This window comes from Lepidochelys kempii, chromosome 1 (genome assembly GCF_965140265.1).
Source record: "Lepidochelys kempii isolate rLepKem1 chromosome 1, rLepKem1.hap2, whole genome shotgun sequence".
Classification (NCBI taxonomy): Eukaryota; Metazoa; Chordata; order Testudines; family Cheloniidae; genus Lepidochelys; species Lepidochelys kempii.
In genome coordinates, this window is record NC_133256.1 from 7,871,624 (window position 1) to 7,899,080 (window position 27,457).

Consider the following 27,457-nt stretch of genomic DNA (forward strand, 5'->3'; position numbering starts at 1 on the left):
GCTGGGGATGTGAGGGAGGAGAGGCCTGCGTGGGGGTGTTTGTGTGTCTGGAGCTGAGAGATGGTGAGGATCTGGAGCTGCATGAAGGCTTGAGGGTGATGTCCGGGGGAAGGGGACTGGAGCTGTGTGAGAGGCCAGGGAGTTGTGAAGGCTGGAGCTGGGGAGTGTGTGGGGGGGGACTGGAAGCTATATAAGGGGAGGGGGATGTGGGCAGGTATGTGTGGGAGGCTGGAGGGTGCGTGGGGGGCACAGCTGTGGGCCTGGGGGAGGTGGGACACTGGAGCTGGGTGGGAGGGGCTGGGATATGTCCCCCCCATAAAACACTTTGAAAAGCCTGATTGCCCTCTGTATGCACCCCGGCCCAAGAACAGCCAGGGAGCCCGGGGCGAGAACTCCCTGCTTCCGCAGCCCATCCCCGCCTCGGGAGGAGCCGCCGGGACAGCATAATCTCACCAGCCTGCATCTGAAGAATAAAAGGGAATTCCCAAACAGCAGCTTTAAGGGCCAGTTGAAGCTGCTGGTTTCTAGCTGGGCTGTTTGCTTCCTGCACCCTTCCAAAGCTGCGGCCTCACACCCTGGAGACCCAAGAACGGCTCAGGTAATGTCTCCACAGCAGAACCCTTCACAGGCTCCTGGGGACTTGTTCGGAGTGTCTGTAATTTGTTGCATCGGAGGCGCCCGTTTGCTGAGCCGCAATGCCTGCAATTTTAAGAGCTTATGCAGGGCCATGCCCAGTGCCACTGAATGGGTGCCGAATACCTGTTCGTTTATACGTGGAAAATGCTAGCGCGTGACTTATGAGGAGAGGCTAAGGGAACTGGGATTGTTTAGTCTGTGGAAGAGAAGAATGAGGGGGGATTTGATAGCTGCTTTCAACTACCTGAAAGGGGGTTCCAAAAAGGATGGCTCTAGACTTTCTCAGTGGTAGCAGATGACAGAACAAGGAGTAATGGTCTCAAGTTGCAGTGGGGGAGGTTTAGGTTGGATATTAGGAAAAACTTTTTCACTAGGAGGGTGGTGAAACAGTGGAATGCGTTCCCTAGGGAGGTGGTGGAATCTCTTTCCTTAGAGGTTTTTAAGGTCAGGCTTGATGAAGCCCTGGCTGGGATGATTTAGTTGGGGATTGGTCCTGCTTTGAGCGGGGGGTTGGACTAGATGACCTTCTGAGGTCCCTTCCAACCCTGATATTCTATGATTTGTCCAGTTTGCACTGGAAACAAATTGGTACACCCTCCCTCTGAGCGTGAATGCTGCTCCAACAAACCCCTGTCCAGAGAAGGGTGGGCTGGAGCACTGGAGTGGGACCAATGCTTTATTTCTGGCTCTGCCATTGGCCTGTTGGGCGGCCTTGGGCAAGTCACTTCACCTTTCTGTGCCTCAGTTTCCCTAGCTGTACAATTGGAACAATGATACTTTCCTTCCTTGTACAGCACTTTGAGCTCTATGGATGAAAAATGCTATACAAGAGCTAGGTGTGATTGTCATTATCCATAATGCATTGGTTGGAGGGCTTCTGTGTGTGGACGTGTGGCACATGTCTACACTAGTCTGGATGCACACACTGTTTCAAGTAACTGAATCATTATAACACTCAGTCTACCCCATGAGCTGGGGGCCATGATTCCCCTGCTTGCGTGCACAGATCTGTGGTGGTGTGAGTATAAATAGAAGTGTAGTCATGGTTGCATTGTTGGAGGCAGGGCTGAACTGTGCCAGGTTCAAACCCCCCTGAAACCAGTGGGTACCTACCTGCCACTGCTCAGCCATGTCTCTGCTGCTGCTGTTTATGCTCGTGCGAGCTCGAGGAAAGCTAGCACAAGTAGGTCTGCACGAGCCGGGGAAACACGTGCCTCACTCATAAATGTAGCCTTACTTGCCGTGCTGCGTTTCTCTATACGTGAGCTGGATAGATTTCCACCTGTATCCCCAATCAGGCAAAAAAATCCCGAGTCAGGCCTAAAAGAAACCATGAGATTTTTAAAAAGTAATAAAGTTGGGGTGGTTTTATTTGCGCACTGGCTTCTGAGCCTTTAGGGCGGGCTGGGCTCACATTTCCAAGCTTTTCTCCACAACCAGGAGGGCTAGACCTTTTTGAAAAAAAAGCTAAGATTCTAATAAGAAAAGGAGGACTTGTGGCACCTTAGAGACTAACCAATTTATTTGAGCATGAGCTTTCGTGAGCTACAGCTCACTTCATCGGATGCATACCGTGGAAACTGCAGCAGACTTTATATACACACAGAGAATATGAACCAATACCTCCTCCCACCCCACTGTCCTGCTGGTAATAGCTTATCTAAAGTGATCATCAGGTTGGGCCATTTCCAGCACAAATCCAGGTGGGAGGAGGTGTTGTTTCATATTCTCTGTGTGTATATAAAGTCTGCTGCAGTTTCCACGGTATGCATCCGATGAAGTGAGCTGTAGCTCACGAAAGCTCATGCTCAAATAAATTGGTTAGTCTCTAAGGTGCCATAAGTGCTCCTTTTCTTTTTGTGAATACAGACTAACACGGCTGTTACTCTGAAACCTGAGATTCTAATGTAATCACATGAATCTAGGAGCCAGGGTTTTAAGTAAGATTGTCAGAGTTGCCAACCCCGCAGTGCCCCTTGGGTTAGCGAATTCCAGGCTGCAGCTCCCAGCAGGCCATATTCCCAGGGGAAAGAAATAACATGGCATGTAAACTCAACCAGACAAAAAGCAAATAAAAGGGACAAATCCCCTCCCCCACAACTCTGCAGGGGGAAAAAAGGCAGCGAATATGGGTGGAGTGCCTGAAAAGGAGAGAGAAAGAAGAGCACTGACAATCATGCTGACCAGAGTTGTCGCATTGTTTCCTTGTACTTCCCCCGCGTCACTCTGACTGTCTCCGTCTGTTTGTCTCTTGTCTTGTACTTGGATTGTAAGCTCCTTGGGGGCAGGGACCGTCTATTCCGTGTTTGTGCAGCACCTCGCACAATGGCCCATGATGGAGACTCCTAAACGGTATGGTAGGGTGGCCATGGGCGCATCCCCAGAACACAGGACATCCTCCACCTGCATGGCCCCGTCTCTGCCGGTGTGATGCGTGGAAGGACGCCCATTTAGAGAGGGCGCCATTCCATCCCTGCTGGCGTGGCCTTGGGGCCGGGGACGCTTGCTCCTCAAAACGGGGGGCCTTGGGAGGATGAATCCGGACAGAACCAGGCCCGGTTTTATATCCGGCCGGACAGAGGGGGGCAAGCCTTGCAGAACCAGGCCTGCCCGGCTTAAAACTGGACAGATGGCCTCGTGACACGGCGTCCTACTGTCCACGCAACGCAAGGAGAGACGGGCCTGAGCGATGGGGTGAAGGAAAGGGCCAGTGCCGCGGGGGAAGAAAGCGGGCGCGAGGAAAGGGGGCCGGAGGCGCGCAGCGTGGCGGACAGGGGGCGTCCAGTCGCGGGCGACGGAGAGGAGGGGAAAGGGGGCACCGAGACGGCGAATTTGAGGGACGGAGGAAGGGAGCATGGCAGAGAGCAGGCGAGCGGGGCAGGTTTGGGAAAGGGGAAGTCCCAGACCCAGGAGCCCAAAGCCAGGGGCCAGGTGGAGGAACTGCAGGGCTCAGGTCCCTTTTGCTGCAGCAGCTCCCACGGGGAGGGGAAGGGCCGCCGCTGCGCGTATGCAAATATGGTGATTTATTTAATTCTGGGAAGGGCTTTCCCCTCCCCCTCCTCCCCCCCCCCCGCCGGGGTGCCCTGCGCCGAGCCTCCCTCAGTGAGGGGGCGGCAGCCTGCAGAGGAAGAGGAAGGTCAGTTTCTCCTTTCACTGCCCTGCGCTCTGCTTTTCTGCCCCCCCTCCGCCCCCCACTTTCCCCGACACCTCCTCTCTGGCCCTGGAGGCAGGATGTGCATCGCGGGGGGGGGCGGGGGGGGCCAGAGGGGGGAGGGACAGGCCGGGGGATGACTCTGCAAAGACCACGCTTGTTCGTAGAGCCCAAACAGTGGCTTTGCAGGGGGTTGAATAATCCCCCCCCCCAGCCCCTCCAAGCCGCTTTGCCCAGGACCCCTTCCGCCCCCTCCCCACGTGCCCTGGCGGGGGGGGGGGGCGTCTCGGCCAAGCTCTGCTCAAACTTTGTTTCAGAAACGTGCGAGTCTCCCACGGTAAAGCGCAGCCACGGAGGGCTGCCGAAACCAGCAGCAGACTTGGGGGGGGTGAGACCCCCAAGGACAAAGCCTGCATTCATTTTTTTCCATGACACCCCCCCGCCGCCGCCCCACCTTCTTGTCAATTTCTTTCTTTTCCGGCCACATGCTGCAACGGGGCTTTACAAATCTTGTTTTGGGCGAGGGGTTTGGACGTGGAAAGGCGCTGGCTGCGGGCAGGGTTTGTGCCCAGCTTCTGATCTCGGTTCCGCGGCTGTGGTTCTGGACTAAGCCCCGGGAAGCGGCTGGAGGCCCTCCAGGTTACCCTGTGTAACGCAGAAGGGAATCTGGCCCCAGCACATGATGGTTAATGCCATTTTCTGGGCTCACAAATACAAGCAAGTTCTGCCCCGCAACCAGCATTGCCTTCCAAGGGTTAAGAAAGGACGTAAGCTGGCCTGCAAATTCAGCTCTCTCTGCCTGCTTGTAGAGACCCCCAAGCCTCGCCGCCCCAGCATCTGAGCGCCTCCCAAGTACTTCAGAATAGAAATAAACACAGCTGCACTCCCTCTTCCTTCCCAGTCTGCGGGGGGTAAAAAAGCCCTTGCTAACGTGTATAGTTTGTGAATTTGTGCAAGGACAGGTGTTGCATTTACGGAGGGAATGCTGAGGCAAGGGGATGAGCTGTGCAGCCCCTTATAAAAACGGGGAGAGCCCCTGTTTATAGAGGGGTCCTTCTTGGCTCCTGTGGCTGTGAGTTCCACAGTCTGGGTCCGGCTCGGGTGAAAGTGCCATGCCCTGCTCTCATGGGCCTGCCCTCACTGGTTTCTACGTTCTGGGGGGCTGTAGCTGTCGTGGGAGGGCACCCTTGCAGAGGGAGAGCTGATCTCCGCTGGCCAGGGCTTTGAATAGGAAGGAGTCTTGTAGTGAGTGGGGAGCCCATGTGGAGCGGTGAGGTTTATTTGCTTGGGGGTGATATGATCAGAGCTACCTGCATTCTTTAGCAGATGGGGTGCCGTGTTCTGGATCATCTGGGGCTTTCTTAGGGTATGTATTCATCCTAGGTAAAGAGGTCTAGGTACAGACTGTCCTAAACTGGATCCACATGGGCACAGAGCCCCATTGGAATGAGTGCAGGGTGGCTCTGCCACCATGAATCCAATGACAGGATCGGGGCTTGAGGGTGGGTTGGGTCTGGGTTCTGTTCTCCTCTGTGTAGGATAGACTCATAGACTTTAAGGCCAGAAGGGACCATCATGGTCCTCTAGTCTGACCTCCTGCGCATTGCAGGCCACAGAACCTCGCCCACCCACTCCTGCTCTTTTCCTGCGCTGAGCACCTTGGGTTTGGAGGGGGTTTGGGCAAACGCTTTGGCTATGTCTCCAGAAATAGAGGCTCTGACCCTGCAATGAGCAGCATGCACATGGAACCCCTTAACCTATCCGGAACCCCACTGAAGCCGCTGCAGAATTGGGGCATCTCCTGTATCTTGCACAAACTGTGCCCGGTGAATTAATAGATAATCTCATGGAATAGAATTCACTCATCAGATACTGTCCCTTCACCAGCATAACGTTCCCAGTTCTGAGGGACAGTGGTGACAGACACAGTTTTCAATTACCAAAAAAAATAAAATAAAATAAAATTATATTAAAAAGGAAACATAGTTTAATTCCTGAAGGCGGATCTCTTTATTCCCATTTTACAGATGGGGAAACTGAAGCACAGGGCAGTAAGGTGACTTGCCCATGGTCCTACAACAGGCTAGTGGCAGAGTTAGGAATAGAATCCAGGTTGCTTGAGTTTCAGTCCAGTGCTTGATCCACTAGGCCATGCTACTCTGAAGCAAAGCTAAACTGCAGCCCCTGTAATGAGCAACATGTGGCCCGGTCCCCCTGCATGGAGCCCCAAAAGGGTCTGCCCACACAGACTTGGGGCCTAGCTCTGGCTATTAATTTTTACTGAGATAAATAATGTAGATGTATAATATACAAAAATAGGCTCCCTATCCACTGTTCTTGGTGCTTTTACCACAATTAAAAACAGAACCAAATTCAACCGAAGACCGGCAGTTACTCCACAATCACAGCCAAGTGAAAATCAAGCCTAGCAAACGCTCCTCTTTCCTGCTCAAGCATCAGCTCCTCTCTCCCCAAGGGCCTGGGTAAATAGATACGACTTGCAGTCTTGCAGGTGCCTGGCAGGTCAGCGCATTGGGGCTATTTCCGAGCAAGTAGAGGGAGTAGGTTCCAAAGCTGCAGGCGTCTCATGGAGAACACCCTGCTGGGGTTTGCTAAGTCCTTTGTCTTGCTGCAAACTCTGGGAGATTTTTATGTATGGTTGTGTGGAGGTGGTGATTGGGGGGTGTTTATAATCAGAAACGCTGCACTAGGTGAGCAGAGAGGACGATGGAGCAGCTTGGCTGTAAAGCGTGAGCTGCATGCACCAGAAAGGCCGATCGAGGCATGCTGCATGCAATGGAAAGACATCAACTGGCTATAGCTGACGTGCATAGGTGCGCAGCTCCAATGAACCACTTTTCCCCAGCAGAAGTGAAACTTGCCTTCGCAAGGCCCTGTGGAGCGAGATCTCAGCTGCGTTGTGGGTGTTTTACTCCTCAATGCGCAATGTGTTTATTACACAATGTGTTGCAATGCGTTTATTACACGTGTGGCTGGTCATCTGGTGTGTATCCACCACTGATCCTTGCAAGGGTTTAATCTTTTGTTTGTTTGTTGGTAGCAAAGAGCAAGGGGAAGTATGTCATAAGTATTGCTAAGAATCCAGAATGGCATAATCTCCTTTAAATAGGAGTAACTGGTGGGTTTCCTTATGGGAATTTATGTCTTTGGGGTAATGTGAATGGTAGAAACGGAAGCCCTGTCTGTCGACGGTCCCAAACTGGCTCTGCAGGGCAGTAAGGATCAATGGAGCATTGTCCGGTGCATTGCCATTACAACCACCTTTGGAAAGTCCCTCGTTTGCACCTTTCAAACCTAGGAGCAATTGGCCTTTGGGAGAAGGAGGGGCAAATCCTCTAGCAAGGTGGGAGGCGTGGGATCTAATGGCAAGGCACGCTCCGGGATCCTTAGCGTGATCCCCCCTGCGTGCTTTATGGCAAAGTCATTGCCAGGCGGTTTGCAGGGAGCACCGTGGTGCACATTACATTCAATTTCAAGTATTGCATATTAATGCTGGGTTGTCTCTGGGGAGCTGAGCTTCCTCCTGGAAACAGTAAGACTAGGCTGAAGTATCCCTGGAATGTTGTTTTGCAGGCAGAGAGGTCACAGGAGGGCAGTGGGTCTGGAGACGTCTTTGAGAGCAATGGCTTAAGGTGGGTTTGTTTTGGGGGGAGGCTTGTTTCTGTTTAGGGCCTCCAGATCCTGTACATTGGAGAGCGGGTTGGGCCAGCACCTCCTTTGCTGGAATTGCAGAGCCCTTCGAATGGTCCTGCTGCATTTACCCCGTCCTGGGGGCTGCCTGCGTTTGATGTCGTCAGCTGTTTGGACCTGCCTTTTCTGGCAGGCCTGTGGGATTCTCCTTCTTGTTTCCTGGAGACGCTGTAGGAGGAATTCTGGCTTCATGGAAGTCCCTGGCAAAATGCCTGTTGACTGCAGTGGGGCTAAGATTTCAACCTATGTGTTTTGTGTAGTTTTTATCGTGAGTAGATGTGACCTGATAAGGGTTTCCCATCCGTGAGCCTCTGATCCCAGGACTCCTTCATTTATAAATTGCATAGTTAGTGTGGGTGGTTGCTAGGGTGACCACTGGTCCAGAATTGGGTGGGACAGTCCCACAATACAGAGTTCAAGTCCCAGTACTGGGCTGAACGACTCCTGGGCAACGTTTGTACTGGATTCCCCCTGTGACACCGCTCCGTGCCGGCTCGGGGCAACGCCAGCCTCTTTCCAGTGGGGAGGAGAGGTGGGGGCTGAGCAAGGGAGCCTTAGCCCCCCTCTTGCCACAAGGTCCTGCCTCTGCTCCTCCCATATAAAATGATGGGGTCTAAATTAGCTGTTACCACTCAAGAGAGAGATCTTGGAGTCACTGTGGAGAGTTCTCTGAAAACATGCACTCAATGTGCAGCGGCAGCCAAAGAAGCTGCCTGGATGTTGGGAACCATTAAGAAAGGGATCGATGATAAGACAGAAAATATCCTATTGTCTCTATATAAATCCATGGTATGCCCACACCTTGAATACTGTGTGCAGATGTGGTTGCCCCATCTCAAAAAAGGTATATTGGAATTGGAAAAGGTTCGGAAAAGGGCAACAAAAATGATGAGTTTCAGAGTAACAGCCGTGTTAGTCTGTATTCGCAAAAAGAAAAGGAGGACTTGTGGCACCTTAGAGACTAAGCAATTTATTTGAGCATCAGCTTCCGATGCATCCGATGAAATGAGCTGTAGCTCACGAAAGCTCATGCTCAAATAAATTGGTTAGTCTCGAAGGTGCCACAAGTCCTCCTTTTCTTTTTGAAAAATGATTAGGGGTATGGAACGGCTGCCACAGGAGGAGAGATGAAGAAGACTGGGACTTTTCAGCTTGGAAAAGGGACGGCTAAGGGGGGATATGATAGAGGTCTCTATTATCATGACGGGTGTGGAGAAAGTAAATCAGGAATTGTCATTTACTCCTTCTCATAATGCAAGAACCAGGGGTCACCAACAGAAATGAGGAGGCTGCAGGTTTAAAACAAACCAAAGGAAGTATCTCTTCACGCAGCTCACAGTCGATCTGCAGAACTCCTTGCCAGAGGATGTTGTGAAGGCCAAGACTATAACAGGGTTCAAAAAAGAGCTAGATAAGTTCATAGAGGATAGATCCATCAGTGGCTATTAACCAGGATGGGCAGGGATGGTGTCCCTAGCCTCTGTTTGCCAGAAGCTGGGAATGGGCGACAGGGGATGGATCACTTGATGATTGCCTGTTCTGTTCATTCCCTCTGGGGCACCTGGCATTGGCCACTGTCGGAAGACAGGACACTGGGCTAGATGGACCTTTGGTCTGACCCAGTCTGGCTGCTCTTATGTTTTCCTCTTTTTTTCCCCCGATTCACTCCCTGGCCAGGCCAGAAGCAAGAGCTGGGTCGTGGTAAGAGCCACCCAGGGAGTCTGGCCTGCTGTGGGGAGCCTCCAGACCCTCCACCTGCCCTGGGAGGGGTACCACGGTGCCCAAGAGCAGCTCCTGTCCCTGCCCCTGGTCATGCCACCCGGCAGGTGGAGGATCCGGGGCTCCCCACAGCGTCTCTGGCTCCCTGGGCAGCTCTTACCATGGCCTGGCTCCAGCTTGGTCAGGGGGCAGGGCCCCAGGGGAAGAGGAGGAGCAGGGGGTGGGGCCATAGAGAGGGCGGGGCTCCTGCATGTGTCCTGCTTTTGCCTTTGAAAAGCTGGTTGCATGGGTTTCGATGCCCTCCTTCCTTGCTGCAGATGTGCCTAGAAGTGCACTTTTGGCTAGCAGCTCTGCAGGGGTACTAACCATTGCAGGAGAACCTGTCTCACTAAGGTGGACTAGGGAGGTGAATGCTGCAGAGAGCCTAGAGGAAGAGCAGTGAACTCGACCGAGTGTTGCACGCTGCGATGTGGAGCTTTGACCGGGTCATTCCCCCAGGTGAACAAAGCTTGTGTTCCGATCCTCCCCCTGGCGCTTCTGGAGTGGGTTTGCTCCACTTGCTTGTTAACACCCCCTCAGCTGCTCCTAGCACTGCACGGGCAGCAGGGTGTGCAGACGCACACGCGCCTCTCTTAGGAACGCTGATGTGGGGAAACTACGAGGAAACCAGTTTGTCCAGGAAAGTGTTCCCTGTAGACATGGTGTTGTCTGTATTTCTCCTTCCCTCTTTCCGTATTATTTATTGGATCTAATGATGATACTCTACCCAAGGTACTGGTGTCATTCATCCCTGGAGTAGCCTGGTGCTTTGGTATCTCTGTTCTCCATCATGGTAGAGAAGAGAAAACTCATTTGTAGTGAGGCTTCTGGACGCAGAACCTTCGGTTCTCTCTGGCTCCCAGACAGTGTGAACGCACCCTGTGGTGACTTGCCTCCTGAAGACCTGGCCTGGAGTATGTAGCTCTCTATAGTGAAGGGTGCTTGCCTGAAACTGGATCCTTTGATCTGAAGAGTTGTCAGCTCCTTTTGGCTCATCAGCGTCTCTTCTTACTAGAGGAGAATCCACTGGCTGGGGTGGGGTTCGGTCCAGAGAAGAGCGAGGTGTTGCTCTTTGGCTGGGGAAGCTAGCCCCTGTTCCTGATTGCTCCTGGCCTCCTAGGAGGCAGCGGCGTTGTTTGCACCTGGTGCAGAGAGTGTCTGTTTCTCTTAGCTGTGGTACCCTGCCACCGTGGTTACTGTCTCTGCCACCGCCCACTGGGTCACGGTAAAGTGACCTACACGGAGTTGCCCTGGAACAGCTCTTGGGAGCTAAGTGTAACCTGCCATGCACTTAGCAGGGCTGGCGGCAACGGATGTTACCTCCATGCTCCAGAATGCAATGACTGACTTCCAGCTTACCTGTGAGTGCCGTGGTTTTGGAGTACTAGACTTCGGAGAGAGGCATGACCTGCCAGATCAGCTGGTGCACTCCATCGACCAATGCCTTAATTCTAAACATCTGTGGACCCAGACACCCTCAGCAAGGGAGTCTTTGGAATTTGTTTCCCCATTTGATCTGACATTTACTGTCCTTTAGCGCTTGTTGTGAAGTCTGCCTGGTGCCCCAGGGTTTCTTCTGAGGGGAGTGATAAGGTCTAGGGATATCGGGGTTTCATTTATCCTAATGATATCTTGCAGCAGTGAGTTCCACAGGTGAATTATGTTTTGTGTAAATTACAAGGGCAATGGATTACATCGGTAACATCTGATCTGCAGGGTGAAGTCTATTGAGCTGGTTTAACAGGCTCGGTTTATTTATAAAATCACTTGTCTCTGTGTCCAAAGAGAGTTGAGGTGGAAATACTCTTGTAAATAATCGTGTCTATAGAGATGTTGTAAGTAGAGAATTGACTCTAGAGGCAGCCTATCCTAGATACATACATTGTCCCCATCACTGTAGTATCTGAGCACCTCACAGTCTCTAATGTATGTACAGTATTCCCACACCCCCCTCAGAGTCAGGGCAGTGCTGTTATCCCCATTGTACAGATGGGGACTTGAGGCATAGAGAGGCTAAGGGAGTTGCCCAGGGTCACACGCAGGAAATCAGTAGCAGAGCCGGGAATTTAACCCAGAACTTTCAAGTCCTACGCTAGAGCCCTAACTGCCGGTTCATTTTTCCTCCAAGGATCAGGATTCATTGAGGGGGATAAGCCCGTCAGCCAGGATGCACACAGGGCCAAAGTGATGTGGAAGTAGATTTGTTTTCTAGCTGCAAGTCACTCAGTACTTTCTGATGCATTTGAGAAACCAAAGCAGGCTGCTGCGGGTCCACGTGGTCTGTAAACGCTGTTGCTGCTGGTACTCGGGTAGCATTGGTTGCTCTTGATAACACACACGTGCCCGGGCTAGGACTGAGAGCTGCTTGAATCTGAAGGAAAGAGGCCAATGGCAAGCTGGAACTGGCCCTCCCTCCCTCCCCCACCAGCTTATCTTGCTTTTCCTCTCTCCTCCTTGTAATGTGATTGTCTGTTGTCTTATGAATCAGAGTCTGGTTCCCTGGCCAGAACCGGAGGAGGATGGAATAGAGCACGTTCCCCACCCCCCTTTTGTGCCAGAGGTTCCTAGCAGCCTTTTGCTATAAAACCTGCACTTTTGTTGCTTAATCATCTGGATCGGACATGTTGGTCCTGTGGAACGAATGTGAAGTGATACGATTGTCGTGCTGCCATTCGTTTTTCTATTCTTCCCCTGGTTACAGCTGTATGATTCCAGTGGATTTCAGTGGGGACTGAGGGAAGGATTTTGACCCATCTGATTTAGGAAACAGGGAGCCGCTGCTTTCGTCGGAGTACACAGGAATTTTGGCACCGGCTGCCATGGGAGTATGATTTCACCCTAAGGAATTCAGCAATGAACACCGCCTCCCAAGTCAGGATGCCTGTCTACCACTGTGGTTTTTGCACCTTCTTCTGAAGCACCTGGTGCCAACCACAGTCCAGAGACGGGAGACTGGGTTAGATGGGCCAGTTGTTCTGATTCAGTCTGGCACTGCCAATGCGTCTGTGGAAATTCACAGTGCAGATTAAACCAAGAAAAATCTCTGGGCTAACACAAACCTGTTCTAAACTCGGGCAGCAAACCATAAAGAAGGAGCTGCAGCCGAGTTCAGTCATCTGACCCTTCAGATTTGCTCCCCGGGGTCACCAAAAATATCGGTGCCCCCAGGGGACCATGCAGGGCTCCAAAGTAACCGAGCCTTCTGCAGGTGGCCGCCCTTTTAATCACTTGTCGCTCAGGGAAATTGTTCGACCTTTTCGCTGGCATTTAAAACTGCTGCATGCACCAGAAAAATGTCCGGCGTGTAGCTAAAGTAGCAGCTCCTGCCTTTCCCGAGGGCTGCAGGACCATGCACTTGCCAGGGTATCCTTTGTCGTCCAGCATTGCCACTCAGCGAAGCTGCTCGGCTGAGATTGTTAAATGCCATTCAGGTTGCTTAGTGTGAAGGAGGTTCCAAGACTTAGGAGTTACTGAGGAGCGGGGCTTTGCTGACTCATTGTATCCTGCTCTTGCATTGCTCTGTGGCTGATCCCTTGATGATGGAAGGTTTCTGCAGCTACTCTGATGCTGAATGCTAAAATGAGCTCCCGCCAAAGCCCTGGGAGGGCGTTGCCCAGGCAAAGTTGCTGGAAGCAGTTTCCATTTTTGAAGAAGGTGCCAGGGAAACCATTGACCCGACTTAGTGACGCTTCAAATGGTCTAAAGTGCAAGAAGTGTTCCTGCCACTCCAGCACTCAGGTGAGCCATGCCGTGCCATGGCACCGGTGCCCGGTCTGTTGCACACAGAATTGAACTGTTTGCGTGATGAAGCAGTTGGCACTGTGAGGCTTGCTTTGAGATGATGGAGGGTGTGACGCTGGCAGGCCAGATGCCTGCTCTTGCCCAGGCTGCAGGCATTTGCTAAGGACTGACAGACTCCTAGCTGGAGACCAGACCAGTTTGCCTGTAAGGTAGTTTTGCCGAGGATAGGCACTAGTCCTATAAGAATGTATTTAGGACGTTGCAGCTACACACATTAATCTCACTTGCAATGTCGGCATTCCAGGCTATGCGAAATACCTACGTTTTGCTTTATGACTTTGAAAATGTTTACTTTGAACTTGTGAATTCAGGCAGGGGAATTGTTTATCCCCCCACCCCCACTGACTATCAAAATCAGATGGGCCGTCAAGGAACATTGCAACACAAAGGGTTGTTTAATGGCTCTCTGGCACCTGGGAAATGCTACGTGCCAGGAAGCTTGTCCTGTGGGCTTGGAAGCGAATGAAGGAAATAAAACAAAGCCACATGGAAATGTTCCATCTCTTTTGGCTGTTTGAACTCGGACAGGGCTGAAACTGAAGCCAGGGTTCTCCAGGGGCTGCCTCCTGGGTCTGCCCTGAGAGATGCTTTGAAATGACGAATCACTGCAACTCTGTCACTCTTAGGAGTTGGATGGTAACTTATTAGTATGGAAACGTGTGCTTGCTTTAACCTGTAAATAACACTCTGATTCCTTTTTCCTAGTTAATAAACCTTTAGATAGTTTATTACAGGATTGGCTACAGGCATTGTCTAGGGTACCAATTGATCTGGGGTAAGTGACTGGTCTCCTGGGACTGGAAGCAACCTGAAGGTGGTGTGATTTTTGGTGTATGTGACCATTTATCATTAAGTCCAGTTTGTCTGGGTTCCAAGAGAGACTGGAGAGTCTAAGGCAGGGGTGGGCAAACTTTTTGGCCCAAGGGCCACATTGGGGAATAGAAATTGTATGGAGGGCCATGAATGCTCACAAAATTGGGGTGGGGTGGCAGGCTCTGGGATGGGGCTGGGGATGAGGAGTTTGGGGTGTAGGAGTGTGTTCTGGACTGGGATCGAGGGGTTTAGAGAGCGGGAGGGGGATCAGGGCTGGGGCAGGGGGCTGGATGTGGGGAGAGGCTCAGGGGTGTGGCCCCCGACTGAACACCCCCCGGAGTGGGGCCAAGCCGTGTCGTGCGGCCCCAGACCCAGCGCCCCGGCTGGAGTTGGGCCGAGCTGCTTGGTGCGGCTCAGGGGCTGGCTTAAAACAGCTTGCGGGCCGGATCTGGCCCACGGGCCATAGTTTGCCCTCCCCTGGTCTGAGGGGACTGTCTGTGACTCCGTGGTAAGCCTGGCAGAGTGACTCAGGAGTTCACATTTGTTACTGGCTTGGTGAAATCTAATTACAGAACACAGGGCCGCTTAGGGGTGTCTGCCCTGAGTCCCGGTTGCGAGCCGCTCCAGACAGCGTGACAGAAGGGAACAGAGAAGGAGTAAGGGTTGCTATTGGAGCAAGTCATGCTGTTTTGTACCAGTGGCTGCTAATCTCCTCGTATGGAGGAGGGGAACATTTCTGGGTATAGGGAAAGGCCCTCTGAAACAAGCCCATCATTATCTGGCTCTGTTAGACACACTCTGCAGCAGGAAGCTGGAGAGTTGGTGATATTTAAATAGAGCTGGCTGTGAGTCAAGCAGTTATGAAAAGCTGCTAGAACATCAGAGCCTGGCTTATTTATAGCAAATGAGGAGTTTCCTCCCCCCTGTAAGCAGCTTGTTTGCAGCAGCAGTATAAGAAACCCACAGACTGGTATCAGGAAGGGGCGGAGGGTCTGGTCTGTAGAAGGTTTCTTCAGGAGAGGACACAAGACTGGGGAACTGTTGTACCCCGCCGGGAATCCAAGCCTGCACATAGTGTGCACACTATGAATAATCCCTATTGTTTATAGAGATCACCAGTGAGGCTCGGTCGGCCAATCTCTGACATCGGCTGTAATTGTGAGTTAATTTATGTTCACGTTTGTCCGGTGGCGGGGGGAGAACAGCCCACATCAATGCAACATGTGGGGTAAAGGAAGCCGCCGCGTTAGACAGGTGCTAGGTTGAGCTGTATGCAGACGTCATCTAACCCTGGGCTAGGAGTGTGTTTGTCGTTATCGTCCTATGTCTTGTTGTCCCTAGGTTAAATTCTGCTCTAGGGCAAGCCAGTGTAAATCAGGAGTAACTCCAGGGATGTCAAGGAAATGACTCCTATTTACTTTGGTGGAAAAGCACAATTTGGCCTACTGGACCTGATTCTGAGCTCACTTGCATTGCATTTACACTGGTGTAACTCTGTTGACCAGGGTGGAGTTATTTCTGATTGACGCTGCGGGGGCATGAGATTAAAATCAGGCCTGGAGACTGCAATAATCTGTTGATGCCTTGTGAAAAATTTGAACAACAGAGTAATGTCTGACTTGCCGCCGGTGAGAGTGGCAACATCTGCTTGGTATATGCAGCTCTGCTGTTACTCTTGACAAACTGTGCAAAAGGCATGTCCCCGTTTTCTAAGGCTCTGGGCAAATAAAGACTCACGTCAATACATTCAGCGTTATACTTGCTGTAGAAAGGACATCCCAGCTTTACAACTGCCGTGCTCCAATAATCTCAGTCAGCAGGGAATTCCACCGGTGACTCCTATTTTGTGTAAATTACAAGGGCAATCCTTTTACATTTGTCATTTGAATCTAATATTCTAGGTCTCTCATATACAAACATGCATATCTCCCTCTTATTATTCAACATGATTTGTTATAGCATAAGTACTTAGCCCGAAAACACTGTTGGGAGCAATCCTGCTGTGACACACGTGAGTCCTGGGGGTTCAAAGGCTCATATTGTTCAATGTGCCAGCTGAGCATGGACTCTGGGAACAAAAAGTGTTAAGTAGCTTTCTTGGGGAATATTCAGGGAGAGGGGAATGCAAATTTCCCACCTCTGGTTATGCGAGAACCCAGCTTCTTGAAGCCATGCCCTCCGGAGGGAGTCATTGGCTACTGGTCACTTGTGACATGAGGCCAAGATCAAAGGCCCAAGCTGTATAAAGGAAAGACTGAGCTATTCTTGAGTGTTCTGAATCTGAGACAATTATGAACTTGTAACCATAGGAAAAGCCCAGTTGTGGGTTTCGAAGGACTGACCCCTGCCAAAGCTCGAGGCTGGAGTTGGAGTGAACTTGGTAAGGTTGTTAGCAGGGTTGTAGGTTCTTTTATTGTTTTTAATATGTTTTCTTCATAATGCTTTCACCTTAAGAATAAAGGTGCTTGATTAGAAGGAGCTGCGTGGGAACTTGTGACTGCTGCTGGCAATTACACAGCTCCTAGCCTCTGGAGAGAAAGCAAAGTGCAGATGCTGGCAATCTGGCTTACTGGGGCTTTCACAACATAAGCAGGGAACTGTGCAACTTGGAAAAAACCCAGTTAGGAGGGAGAGAGATTCAAGTCTCTGCCCAAGAGAGGGAATGGCTGGGAGCCAGAAGCCTATGAGTGGGTGTCCTTGGTGGACCACAGCATGGGAACACAGGTGCAGTTGCCCTGAACCGTGACATGTGCATTGGCCGAAAACTTGACTAGATGAAAGGATGTTGCAGAGGAAACAAACATAGGATGGAGTTTTCACACTTTCTCTCTATTTAAAACTGCCTGAAAGTTCTGAATGTGAATGGTGGCTGTCATAAATGTAAAGAAAAGGGTAGCATAAAATCCCTCGTTGGCAGCTGTACTGAATCTCTTTAACTGTAAGGGGTTAAGTAGCGCAAATCACCTAGTTGGCACCTGACCAGAAAGACCAATGAGGAAAGAAGATACTTTCAAATCTGGGGGGCGGGGGGGAAGAATTTGTTTGTGGCTCTCTTTGTTTGTTTCATCTCCGGACGGAGAGAGAGAGACCAGGCAGGTACAACATCCCCTGAAAACATACCTGGAATGATCTAAAATTACAGAAATTGTAAGGTTTCAGAGGAGCAGCCGTGTTAGTCTGTGTTTGCAAAAAGAAAAGGAGTACTTTTCTTACTCTTGGCACCTTAAAGACTAACCAATTTATTTGAGCATAAGCTTTCATGAGCTACAGCTCACTTCATCAGATGCATTGTAAGTAAGGCAAGGAAATGTGTTAGGTTATCTTTTGTTTTGGCTTGTGAATTTTCCTATGCTACAAAGGTAGTTTTATTCTTGTTTTTGTAACTGTGAAGCTGAGTCCAGAGGGGAGTCCTCTGTGTTTTAAATCTTTTTATTACCCTGTAAAGTTACCTTCCATCCTGATTTTGCGGGTGTGATTCCTTTACTTTTTTCTTTATTACAAAGTTCTTCTTTTAAGAATCTGATTGATTTTAGTGTCCTAAAGATAAAGAGTCTGGTCTGTACTCACATTGCTAAGGCAATTAGTTGGTATATTATTCTCAAGCCTCCCCAGGAAAGGGGGGTGAAGGAGCTTGAGGAGGATATTTTGAGGGGACAGGGATTCCAAGTGACCCTCCCCTGAATTTTTGTTTAAATCACTTGGTGGTGGCAGCAATACAGTCCGAGGACAGGAATTTGTGCCTTGCGGAAGTTTTTAACCTAAGGTGGTAGAATATAAGCTTAGGGGGTCTTTCATGCGGGTCCCCATATCTGTACCCCAGAGTTCAGAGTGTGTGTGTGGGGGGGAACCCTGACAGTGGCCTTTCCTTGCCTTGTATTCAAGGGGTAAAGGGATGGAATCAGAATTGCCCTGTTGCCCCTCCATGCCAGCTGAGTCTCTGTGCTAGGTGCAGGCTGGAATCTGGTCCAAGGCTTATCAGCTGTGTTCAGTGATGGGTTCCCTTAACACTAGACAGGAAGGATAGTCTTTGGATTAAGGTACTAGACTGGAATTCAGCTCCTGGCTCTACCACAGACTCTGCTGTGCCCATGGGCCAGTCACTTAACCTCTCTGTGCCTCAGTTCCCCATCTGTACAATGGGTATAATAATTGATAGGTTGTAAGGCCAGTGAGGTCTACTGGGGTCATCCAGCCGGATTGCCTGCTCAGACACAGGCTGTAGAATTTGACCAATTAATAGCCCATGTCTTGTGGTTGGATCACAGAATCATGGAAATGTGGGGCTGGAAGGGACCTCAAGAGGTCATATAGTTCATCTTCCCACGTTGAAGCAGGACCAAGTGAACCTAGACCCGCCCTGACAGGGGTTTGTCCAACCCCTTTCTTGAAAACCTCCTATGACGGGGATTCCACAACCTCCCTTGGCAGCCCATTGCAGAGTTTAGCAGCCTTTAGAGTTAGAAAGTTTTTCTTAATATCTAACCAAAACCTCCCTTTGCTGCACACAAAGCCCATTGCTTCTTGCCCTTTAGCGAGAGGGTGTTTAGAAAGACATCCAACCTGGATTTTAAAAGCTTCAAGCCATGAAGAATCCACCCCATCCCACGTTGTTCCAATGATTATACCTGTTACAAATGTGTGCCTTATTCTAGCCAGAATGTAACTAGCTTCAGCGGCCAGCCCTCGGATCTTGTTGTGCCTTTATTCTGTTTGCTTCAAGAGCTGGAGCTGTGCAGAAAAAGAATGTTATGTTTCGTGGAGGATTTGGGTAGTTTGACCATTTGGTTTTGTTCTGACTTGGAGTGAAACACCCAAATTTTGAAATTCCCTGCGAGAGGGAATTCCTGGGGTTGGTGCTCCTAGGCAGTCTGCCTGCCTGGCTGCCCTGAAGTAGTGGACACTGGAACCCCTGGAATCTTCTCCTTTTAGTCTGTGATGAACTCGCCTCTTAACTTCTCTTGGAGAAGCTAAATAGATGGAGCTTCTTAAGACTTTCACTGTAGGGCAAAAAGAAAAGGAGTACTTGTGGCACCTTAGAGACTAACCAATTTATTTGAGCATGAGCATCCGATGAAGTGGACTGTAGGGCAGGTTTTCCACGCCTGGAATCATACTGGTAGCTCTCTTCCCAAATTCCTTCCCCTCCCCACCCTGTCTTGTCGGTTTAAACTGTAAGCTTTTTGCGGCAGTGACTATGTCTGTACAGAGCCTAGCACAGGGGGTTCTTGATCTTGGTTGGTACGTCTAGGTGCTACTGTGTCATGCAGAAGTAGCACCAGAAAGGAGCTCCGAGGTCAATTTGCACCTCTATGTGAGGTGCTCCTGTTCATTTCCTCTGCACTGTGGGTTAATATCTATGCTTTCCCTGCATGTGCAGAAGAGGCCGATCTTGTGGTGTGTGCCTTCTCTTAGCCTCACTTTTCTTAGCAGGGCTTTCCGCCCTTTGAGGGGTTAGGTTCCTTCCTGTGCAGTGTTATAAGCTCAGGAACGTTCTGGCCGCAGTGTTTATTTGCAAAAAGAAAAGGAGGACTTGTGGCACCTTAGAGACTAACCAATTTATTTGAGCATGAGCTTTCGTGAGCTACAGCTCACTTCATCGGATGCATACCGTGGAAACTGCAGCAGACTTTATATACACACAGAGAATATGAAACAATACCTCCTCCCACCCCACTGTCCTGCTGGTAATAGCTTATCTAAAGTGATCATCAAGTTGGGCTATTTCCAGCACAAATCCAGGTTTTCTCACCCTCCACCCCCCCACCCCCCCACACACAAACTCACTCTCCTGCTGGTAATAGCCCATCCAAAGTGACCACTCTCTACACAATGTGCATGATAATCAAGGTGGGCCATGTCCAGCACAAATCCAGGCTTTCTCACCCCCCCCCCTTTTTTTTTCCGGGGAGAGAGAGAGAGAGAGACACACACACACACTCTCTCTCTCTCTCCTGCTGGCAATAGCTCATCCAAACTGACCACTCTCCAAGTTTAAATCCAAGTATAACCAGAACGTCGGGGGGGGGGGGGGTAGGAAAAAGCAAGGGGAAATAGGCTAGCTTGCATAATGACTTAGCCACTCCCAGTCTCTATTTAAGCCTAAATTAATAGTATCCAATTTGCAAATGAATTCCAATTCAGCAGTTTCTCGCTGGAGTCTGGATTTGAAGTTTTTTTGTTGTAAGATAGTGACCTTCATGTCGGTGATTGCGTGACCAGAGAGATTGAAGTGTTCTCCGACTGGTTTATGAATGTTATAATTCTTGACATCTGATTTGTGTCCATTTATTCTTTTACGTAGAGACTGTCCAGTTTGACCAATGTAAATGGCAGAGGGGCATTGCTGGCACATGATGGCATATATCACATTGGTGGATGTGCAGGTGAACGAGCCTCTGATATGTGGCTGATGTTATTAGGCCCTGTGATGGTGTCCCCTGAATAGATATGTGGGCACAGTTGGCAACGGGCTTTGTTGCAAGGATAAGTTCCTGGGTTAGTGGTTCTGTTGTGTGATATGTGGTTGTTGGTGAATATTTGCTTCAGGTTGCGGGGCTGTCTGTAGGCAAGGACTGGCCTGTCTCCCAAGATTTGTGAGAGTGTTTGGTCATCCTTTAGGATAGGTTGTAGATCCTTAATAATGCGTTGGAGGGGTTTTAGTTGGGGGCTGAAGGTGACGGCTAGTGGCGTTCTGTTATTTTCTTTGTTAGGCCTGTCCTGTAGTAGGTAACTTCTGGGAACTCTTCTGGCTCTATCAATCTGTTTCTTCACTTCCGCAGGTGGGTATTGTAGTTGTAAGAAAGCTTGACAGAGATCTTGTAGGTGTTTGTCTCTGTCTGAGGGGTTGGAGCAAATTGGTTAGTCTCTAAGGTGCCACAAGTACTCCTTTTCTTTTTGCGAATACAGACTAACACGGCTGTTACTCTGAAACCAGTGTTTATTTGCTGAGCCTCCCAGTCTTACAGGACCTAAAGGGGGTAGGCCGTAGTGTTGTTACTGTGTCAGTCCCAGATCCTAGAGAGACAAGGTGGGGGATGTATAATCTTTTATTGGACCAACTTCTGTTGGTGAGAGAGAGAAGCTTTTGAGCTTACACCAAGCTCTTTTTCAGGACAGGAAGGTCTTCCCTCCCCAACCTTGTCTCTCTAGGATCTGCGGATACAGACTGGGGATTTGCTGTTGTGTTTCTGGCATTTCCCATCAAAAACAGCTGGGTACGTTATTGAAGAAATCTGATATTAAACCTCAAGCTTCAGGCTTTAAGATAGGTCTCATGCTGGTCTTTAAGAATTAGACTAATGTGGGGGATCAGATAACCCCCCACCTGTTGTTGCCAGGTTCTGACACCACCTTCTAACATATCTGGCACTGACTGGGATACTGGGCCAGATGGGCCACAGAGGTGATTCAGACTGGCAGTTCCTATGTTCTTAAGATCAAACAACACTGGACATCTACAGCTGGGTGCAGTGGCCCCAGTCGACTCTTTGCCAAATGCAAATTGGGCCAACAAAGAATAACACAAGGAGGCCGAGCCCTAATGCGGGCCATAGATGGACTAATGTGGCCAGTTTCAGGGAGGGAGTTATATACCTGGGGTACTGCAGCTAACAGGGGCCTGAACTCTCCCTGCTTTTGGGATTGTGCTGAGGTGGACACCCCACACTGGCCTGGAAAGGGTTAATGAGGCTTCAAAGGGGCCAGTTAACCTGACAGTCCACACCTGTGGGTGAATTAGGCTTGATAAGCAATCTCTAATTGAGGATGGAGCCCAGCTGAGCAAAGCCAGGAAGTGTGCAGTATGGAAGCCTGGAGTTGCTCTCGGGGCCTAGTGAGGGAAAGGAGGAGACCCAGGGGAGAGCAGAAGCCCTGGGATCCTGGCCCTGAGGGAAGCGCGGACCCAGAAGGGTGGTGGATAAGGAAGCCTGATAATGATGGAGTTAGAGTGGCATAGGCTGGAATTGGAGGACTGCCGGGAACGATGCCTGGGTCAGCCCATCCAGTGAGACTTTGATATCCTGGGAGGGGAAAACTATTGTGACCGGATGGCCAAGCCAGGAAGAGGGAGCACCCTGAGTCACAAAAGGGGTCGTAGCACAAATGAGAGACAGAAAGGGGCGTCAGAGCACGTGGAGCTATTCCCCAGACGTTGGGGGGGGGCCACAAGGAGGCGCCCCAGTGGTGAGTCGAGAACCCTGTGATAGGGACAAAGAGCAAGGACCATCTAGCGGACCTCCGTTGTCTTGGAGGAACATCAACGGAGTTGTCACTCAAGTACCCCAGACCTTATACTTTCAACAATAGCCTGAATCCGCGCTGGTGGCTTATGGGCACTAGGGTGACCAGATGTCCCGATTTTATAGGGACAGTCCCGATATTCGGGGCTTTGTCTTATATAGGTGCCTATTACCCCCTCCCATCCCGATTTTTCACACTTGCTATCTGGTCACCCTAATTGGCCCCCACCGCACCACAGAAAATGAATGCACTGCGTGTGTCTGGGCTTGATCCTCCTTCCACAGGATTCCATGACAAATCTCCAATCAGGACAGTGCGGACAGGCCCATCGGTGTGAGACTTGCTGGAAAGCCTTGGGCGGCCATTCGGCTGCACTCTTCCAGCTCGGTCCGTGCAGGGCACTTCTCTAAGACAAAGGCAGGGAGACCTTTACCCAGTTTGTTTGGTTCTGAGCAGGGCCCAGCTTGTTCCACACAGTGGCCTCCGATTTTATGGCAACGCGGCCAACCTTGAAGGCTGAAGAGGATGGTGTCTCTTCCTCCCCTGGGTTGGGCAGTGGGGCGTACAGACTGTGCCCTGCATTAGGATGGCTACACTAACTGAAATCTGCCGTACCGCTTCTTGTGGTCACAGGCCAGGGAGCCATGGGCTGGTCATGCACCACAAGCCAAGATGGGTCAGCGTTTGCTTGGGTAGGAGACCCCCCCAGGAGCTGCAGGAAGTGGTGCTGATGACTCACTGGCTGGTGCTGTGCCCTATGAGTCAGTAATGTAGCAGAATGAGTATGGTGGTGGGCCCCTGATCTCATCCCTCGCTGTTAAAATATCATATGGTCCCCCCCCCCCCCTTTTTTTTTTTTTTAAAGAGTGGATGCATTTTCTCTGGTGCCCTGGTCGTATTCACACTTGTGCAATTAGATTTCCACCCCCACGCTAGACTGTAGGCACCTCTGGGCTCCAACATTGTCTTATTTTTATGTCTATAAAGTGCCGTATTCACTGAGGTGTGCAAATAATAGCTAATAATAATCTTCCCACCTGTAATTTCAATTGGATATGGTCGTCTTTTTCCCTTCTATGCTAACTTGTTGTTATCAGGTTGCTGTGTGCTGTTAAACTGATGCTGTGTGCCACCCCAGAGGTGGCTGCATTTCAGTGACAGATGGGTGATTCCTCTAGGTAATTTAAAAGGTCCTTTATACCTTACATAAATGTAAGGTTTTCTTAGTCAGTAATAAGTCCTCCTTGTAACTGTTATTACCAAAGCATAGAGATCTTAGCATGTAGATATTCAAGGTTATTCTTTTTGATCACAATTTCTTCTGCTGAATAGGCGGTTTAACCCCCTGAAGTATCAGTGCATAGATACTCCATTGTCTGGTGTTCTGTAGATATCTGTGATAGACAGAACTTTCTTCCTGTTCTTTGTGTCTGCTCCCTCACCTCTCTCTGTGCCTCTGTGAGGTTCTTATCTCCCTGCGTTGCGGCGCGTGGAAGGGTTTCTCCGCCATCAACGAACTGTGTACGTCGGTTCACAACCTCTGGTAAACGGCAGCTTCTCGGTTCCGTGGGCGAGCGTGTGAAATTCAGCGGCGGCTACGCGGGGGTCTCTGCTGCGTCATGCAAGAAGGGAGGTGTGCTTTACGACATTGGGTCTTTCTCTTCCTTTCGTCCTCAGGGCAGCAAATAATCTCTTCTTTGCTCCCTTTATTTTTGGTTAAAGTCTTGCCTGGTGCACTGTAAGGTGCTGTGTGAGGGTAACCCACTGGTGAGTGTGTTACAGGACCCCCTACACTGAGGGCATACGCGTTGTTATAACCCCCCGCTCTAGGACCTTGATTGAGCTCGTGCTTTTTGCTGGAGGTCTCTGGTTCTCTCTCTCCCGTGTGGCAGGGCAAGCAGGACAAGTAGGGAAAAGGGGTGTGACATACAGTAAAGGGGCGATTGGCCATGTCCTAAAAAAACATTTCAGAGAGAAAATCCTATAAATATCTCTTTGTAGGCGCTGCCCGGCTGGGCCATAATCAGCTGCTTTGTTTCTAGTAGGCGTCGCAGGAGAGGTGGGTTTGCAGGAGAGAGATGAGTGAAGAGGAGGTTGGAAGGGGGTGCCAGCAATAGGATGGCAGGGAAGAAAGTGAAGAGATGTTGGAGGGTGGGGGGAAGTGAACCTACAGGGTGTTGAGGCTGGCATCACTGGAGGAGGAAGCTGTCGCTCAAAACATACATCTGCCTGCTGCCCATCCCGCTAAACAGGACACTTGCCGTGTGTATAAACCTTTCTGGCTTCTCAGCCTTGCCCTGCCTTCTAAGGCTCCGGTCAAGGGGATCAGAGCTCTGACGCAGGGTGGAAACAAGTGATTTTTACTGAGTTAGCAGAGGACGAAATGGAAAGATAACGACAGCCTGCGATAGGGCATGAGTGAGAGGCTGGATCACGACTCTCTAGTCGGCCTGGCTCCCAGCGGGGATACAGCTCCCTCCGGGGGTTTAACTGGAGAGCGTGCTGGTGTCTCGAACGGTCTCCACCAGTCTTGCGCACAGAGGAGAGAAGGAAATCGCACCTAATCCAGAATGGATCGAGTGTTCATTTGGATTTCTGAACAGGGCATCCTAAGCAGGAGAAGGCGACAGGATGGCCAGCTCAGCGGCTTTCCCAGCTGAATCTCCAGGCCAATTACCCTGATAGTGAGAAGTGTCCGTTTCTGGATCTCCCTACAGGAATACAGGGAGCATATCCCTCTGGGTGAGGTCTTCTCAGGCCAGTGGGCTACAGTCCGTTACTGAGCGGTTGAAACCAGTTGATTTTTTTCCCCCAATATCGAATGTGCCCTCTGAGTTCATAGCATATCAGAGTCATCCTTCAGTGTCATTCTGCATCTATTAATCAAATCCGATTTCTTTGTGGCTCTCTGACAGCTTCCAAGGATGACACAATTGACTAGCTGAGGAACCTGAGTCAGTGTATTCCTATTCAGCAAAGCACGTAGGCGTGGAGAGTGTAGTTCAGTGCAGGGGTGGAGTTAAAAATGTGCTCGTACTCTGCTGAACCAAGGCCTACCTGCAGGATTAGACCAAATGTTGCGTCCGCGTGGGCTAGAGAAAGGGACGAGGAGCGTGGCTCCCACATCTCTGCCAATGACCTGTGTGACTACGGACAAGTCCCCTCAAATATGGCTTTGGTCCGAAAAGTGACTGTGTAACCCCTCCGCTTCCCAGGAGTAGGGAGCAGTCGCAGCTGCTGACCTTGGTGATATCTAAATTTGTCTCTGCAACAGGTTGATCCTAAGCCCTGGATTCGTGCACCCTCTGAATCTGCACTCTGTGGCTTGTGTTTATCTCTAGTGCAAAGTTGCTTCTCTAATCCGCTGCCTGATTGCCGTTGTGCAATGCTGTGTTTGCTGACCCCATTACTCACTTAAATGAGTTGGAGTCGGACTTTGTTCTCCAGCCCCCCATCTCCTCGCTGTGCACGAACTGAATCTGCAAGATCCAGCCTGTGAAAGGCAGCTGGGGGATGGTTTGATGAATTTCTCCTCCTGCTGAGGTTTCCCCTTGGGGAGGGAACAAAGCAGGTTTGCAGTCTGTTGTGCTGTAGGCAGATGAGGGAAACGGGCTCCTTCTCTCCCACTTCCCTGAAGTACGCAGTGGAGGCTTGAGACGTCTGGAAGCTGCTAAGTGGCCATGCCAGAAGATGACGGGAATTACTCCACTCACTTGATGCTACCTCTTCTTCTGCTCCAAGGCTTGCTGCAGCTGCTAGGAAAGGCCAGGGGGTCGTTGTAGACTTTGGAAACAAGAAGCCAAGTACAAAAGCCTCATGCTAGGGATGCTTCTAGCAGGGAAAAAGCTGCATTTTCATGCAGAAAGAGAGCGGGAGGACTGGAGGGAGTGTCGTCTAGTGGTTAGTACGTGGCACTGGCGGTCAGTTGACCAGGGCTGCATTCCCTGCTCTGTTGTGGATGCTTTGGGTGACCTTGGCAAGTCACTTGATCTCTCCGTGCCTCAGTTTCTCCATCGGTAAGATGGGGATAATAGTGATCTACTTCCTAGGGGTGTTGCAAGACTTATTTGTTCCGTTTGTGAAAGCCTGGTTTATTTCTTGTCGATGTGTGAAGAATCCAGATCCTACAGCGATGAGCTCTTGAGAAATATGTGTAGTAACAAGTAGCGTTTGCAAGGTGCTTTTTTATTTTATTAGTGGCATTATGGGAGAGCGTGGGGGCCCCAAATAAGGATCAAGGCCCCCGGTGTGCTGGCCACTGGACAGACAAGTAACAAAGGAGGCACTCACCCCTGCAGAGAGCTCTTGACAAACCAGATGGCAGACATGCTGGGAGAGGGGGACAAAATAGCGTGTGTGGGGGTGTTTTTAAATACCGGTCCCACAAACTCCCCCTGGGATCTGAGAGTCAAGCTGGGGTCTTCTTGTCTCACCCTCTTTCCCTCCCCCTGCCCCTCCCCAATAGAGATTCTGCCGGGCTAAAATCTGCCCCCTCAGAGACTCCTGTGCGGTCTTGTTTTCGAACTGGGTTAGCACAGGTACAAGTGAGGAATGAGTCTGACCCTGCAGCTGGGGATTAGTTAGTTTTTTCTGGTGCTGTGCCAGCCGGGGAGGCACCGGCTCCTGTAGCTGCTGGCCTAAGAGCAGTAGCGAGAGTCAGAGCTGCTGTCCCTCATTCGCTGCCAGGGATCAGGTGTGGAGAATAAGAAGGGGGACATCTGTGCACAGTCACTTCTTGGTACAGCACTGCCCTTTTGGGGTAGATCTTCACAGCCCGCAGCAGCCCAGGGCAGCGAGCCTCCCAGCCTGGGTCTGCAGACTTGAGCCCCTCCCCAGCCCCTCAACCCCATGCTACTGTGCTGAAAATAGGTGTTTAGAGAGCGCTTTGAAGTTGCAGCTCGGGCTCTGAAGCCCACCCTCTCACTTGGCTTCACAGCCCGAGCTGCCATGTCTACGTGAGCCCCGTAAGCCTGAGACTGTCGCCCCGGGCTCGGGGCTGTGTAGACGTACCCTGAGAAGGCCGATCGTCTAGGGCTCTGGCTAGGTGACACAAAAGCTGCTTTTTTTCCAATTCAGTGTCGCAGATTCAGAGATTTTGGGGGACAGTTAAATTATCGAGGCGTTAAACTGCGTCAAAGGGGGGTGCTGGGGCGGAAGGCGTTTCCCAGTTGCTGAGTCTGTTTCTATAAAGCACCTTTCCTTGGCACTCTGGAGGCGCGTCGCGTGTCCTTGTTTCGTCAGAGCCTGAGACACGCGTGCGTTCGTCGCGTGCGTCAGTGGATCGTCAGGTCGCTGCATAAATGTCATGCTTGAGGAAAGGCAGAAGACTCTCTAAAAATAACCCGGGGC

General features: G+C 50.7%; 1 protein-coding gene across 6 annotated transcripts in view; it reads left to right on the top strand.

Moving 5' to 3' along the window:
* The first annotated feature begins 3,753 nt into the window (after positions 1–3,753).
* ARAP1 (ArfGAP with RhoGAP domain, ankyrin repeat and PH domain 1) overlaps positions 3,754–27,457 on the top strand; it is a 232,190-nt gene continuing 208,486 nt past the window's right edge. For 3 of the 6 annotated variants that reach the window (XR_012157526.1, XM_073333741.1, XM_073333758.1), the window contains exon 1: positions 14,725–15,028. The gene's annotated coding sequence lies outside the window, so the exon portion shown is untranslated. Of the gene's footprint in view, positions 3,773–14,723; positions 15,029–27,457 lie in introns of those variants that run through there. The other 3 variants (XR_012157524.1, XR_012157517.1, XM_073333749.1) reach the window with 3 other exon arrangements.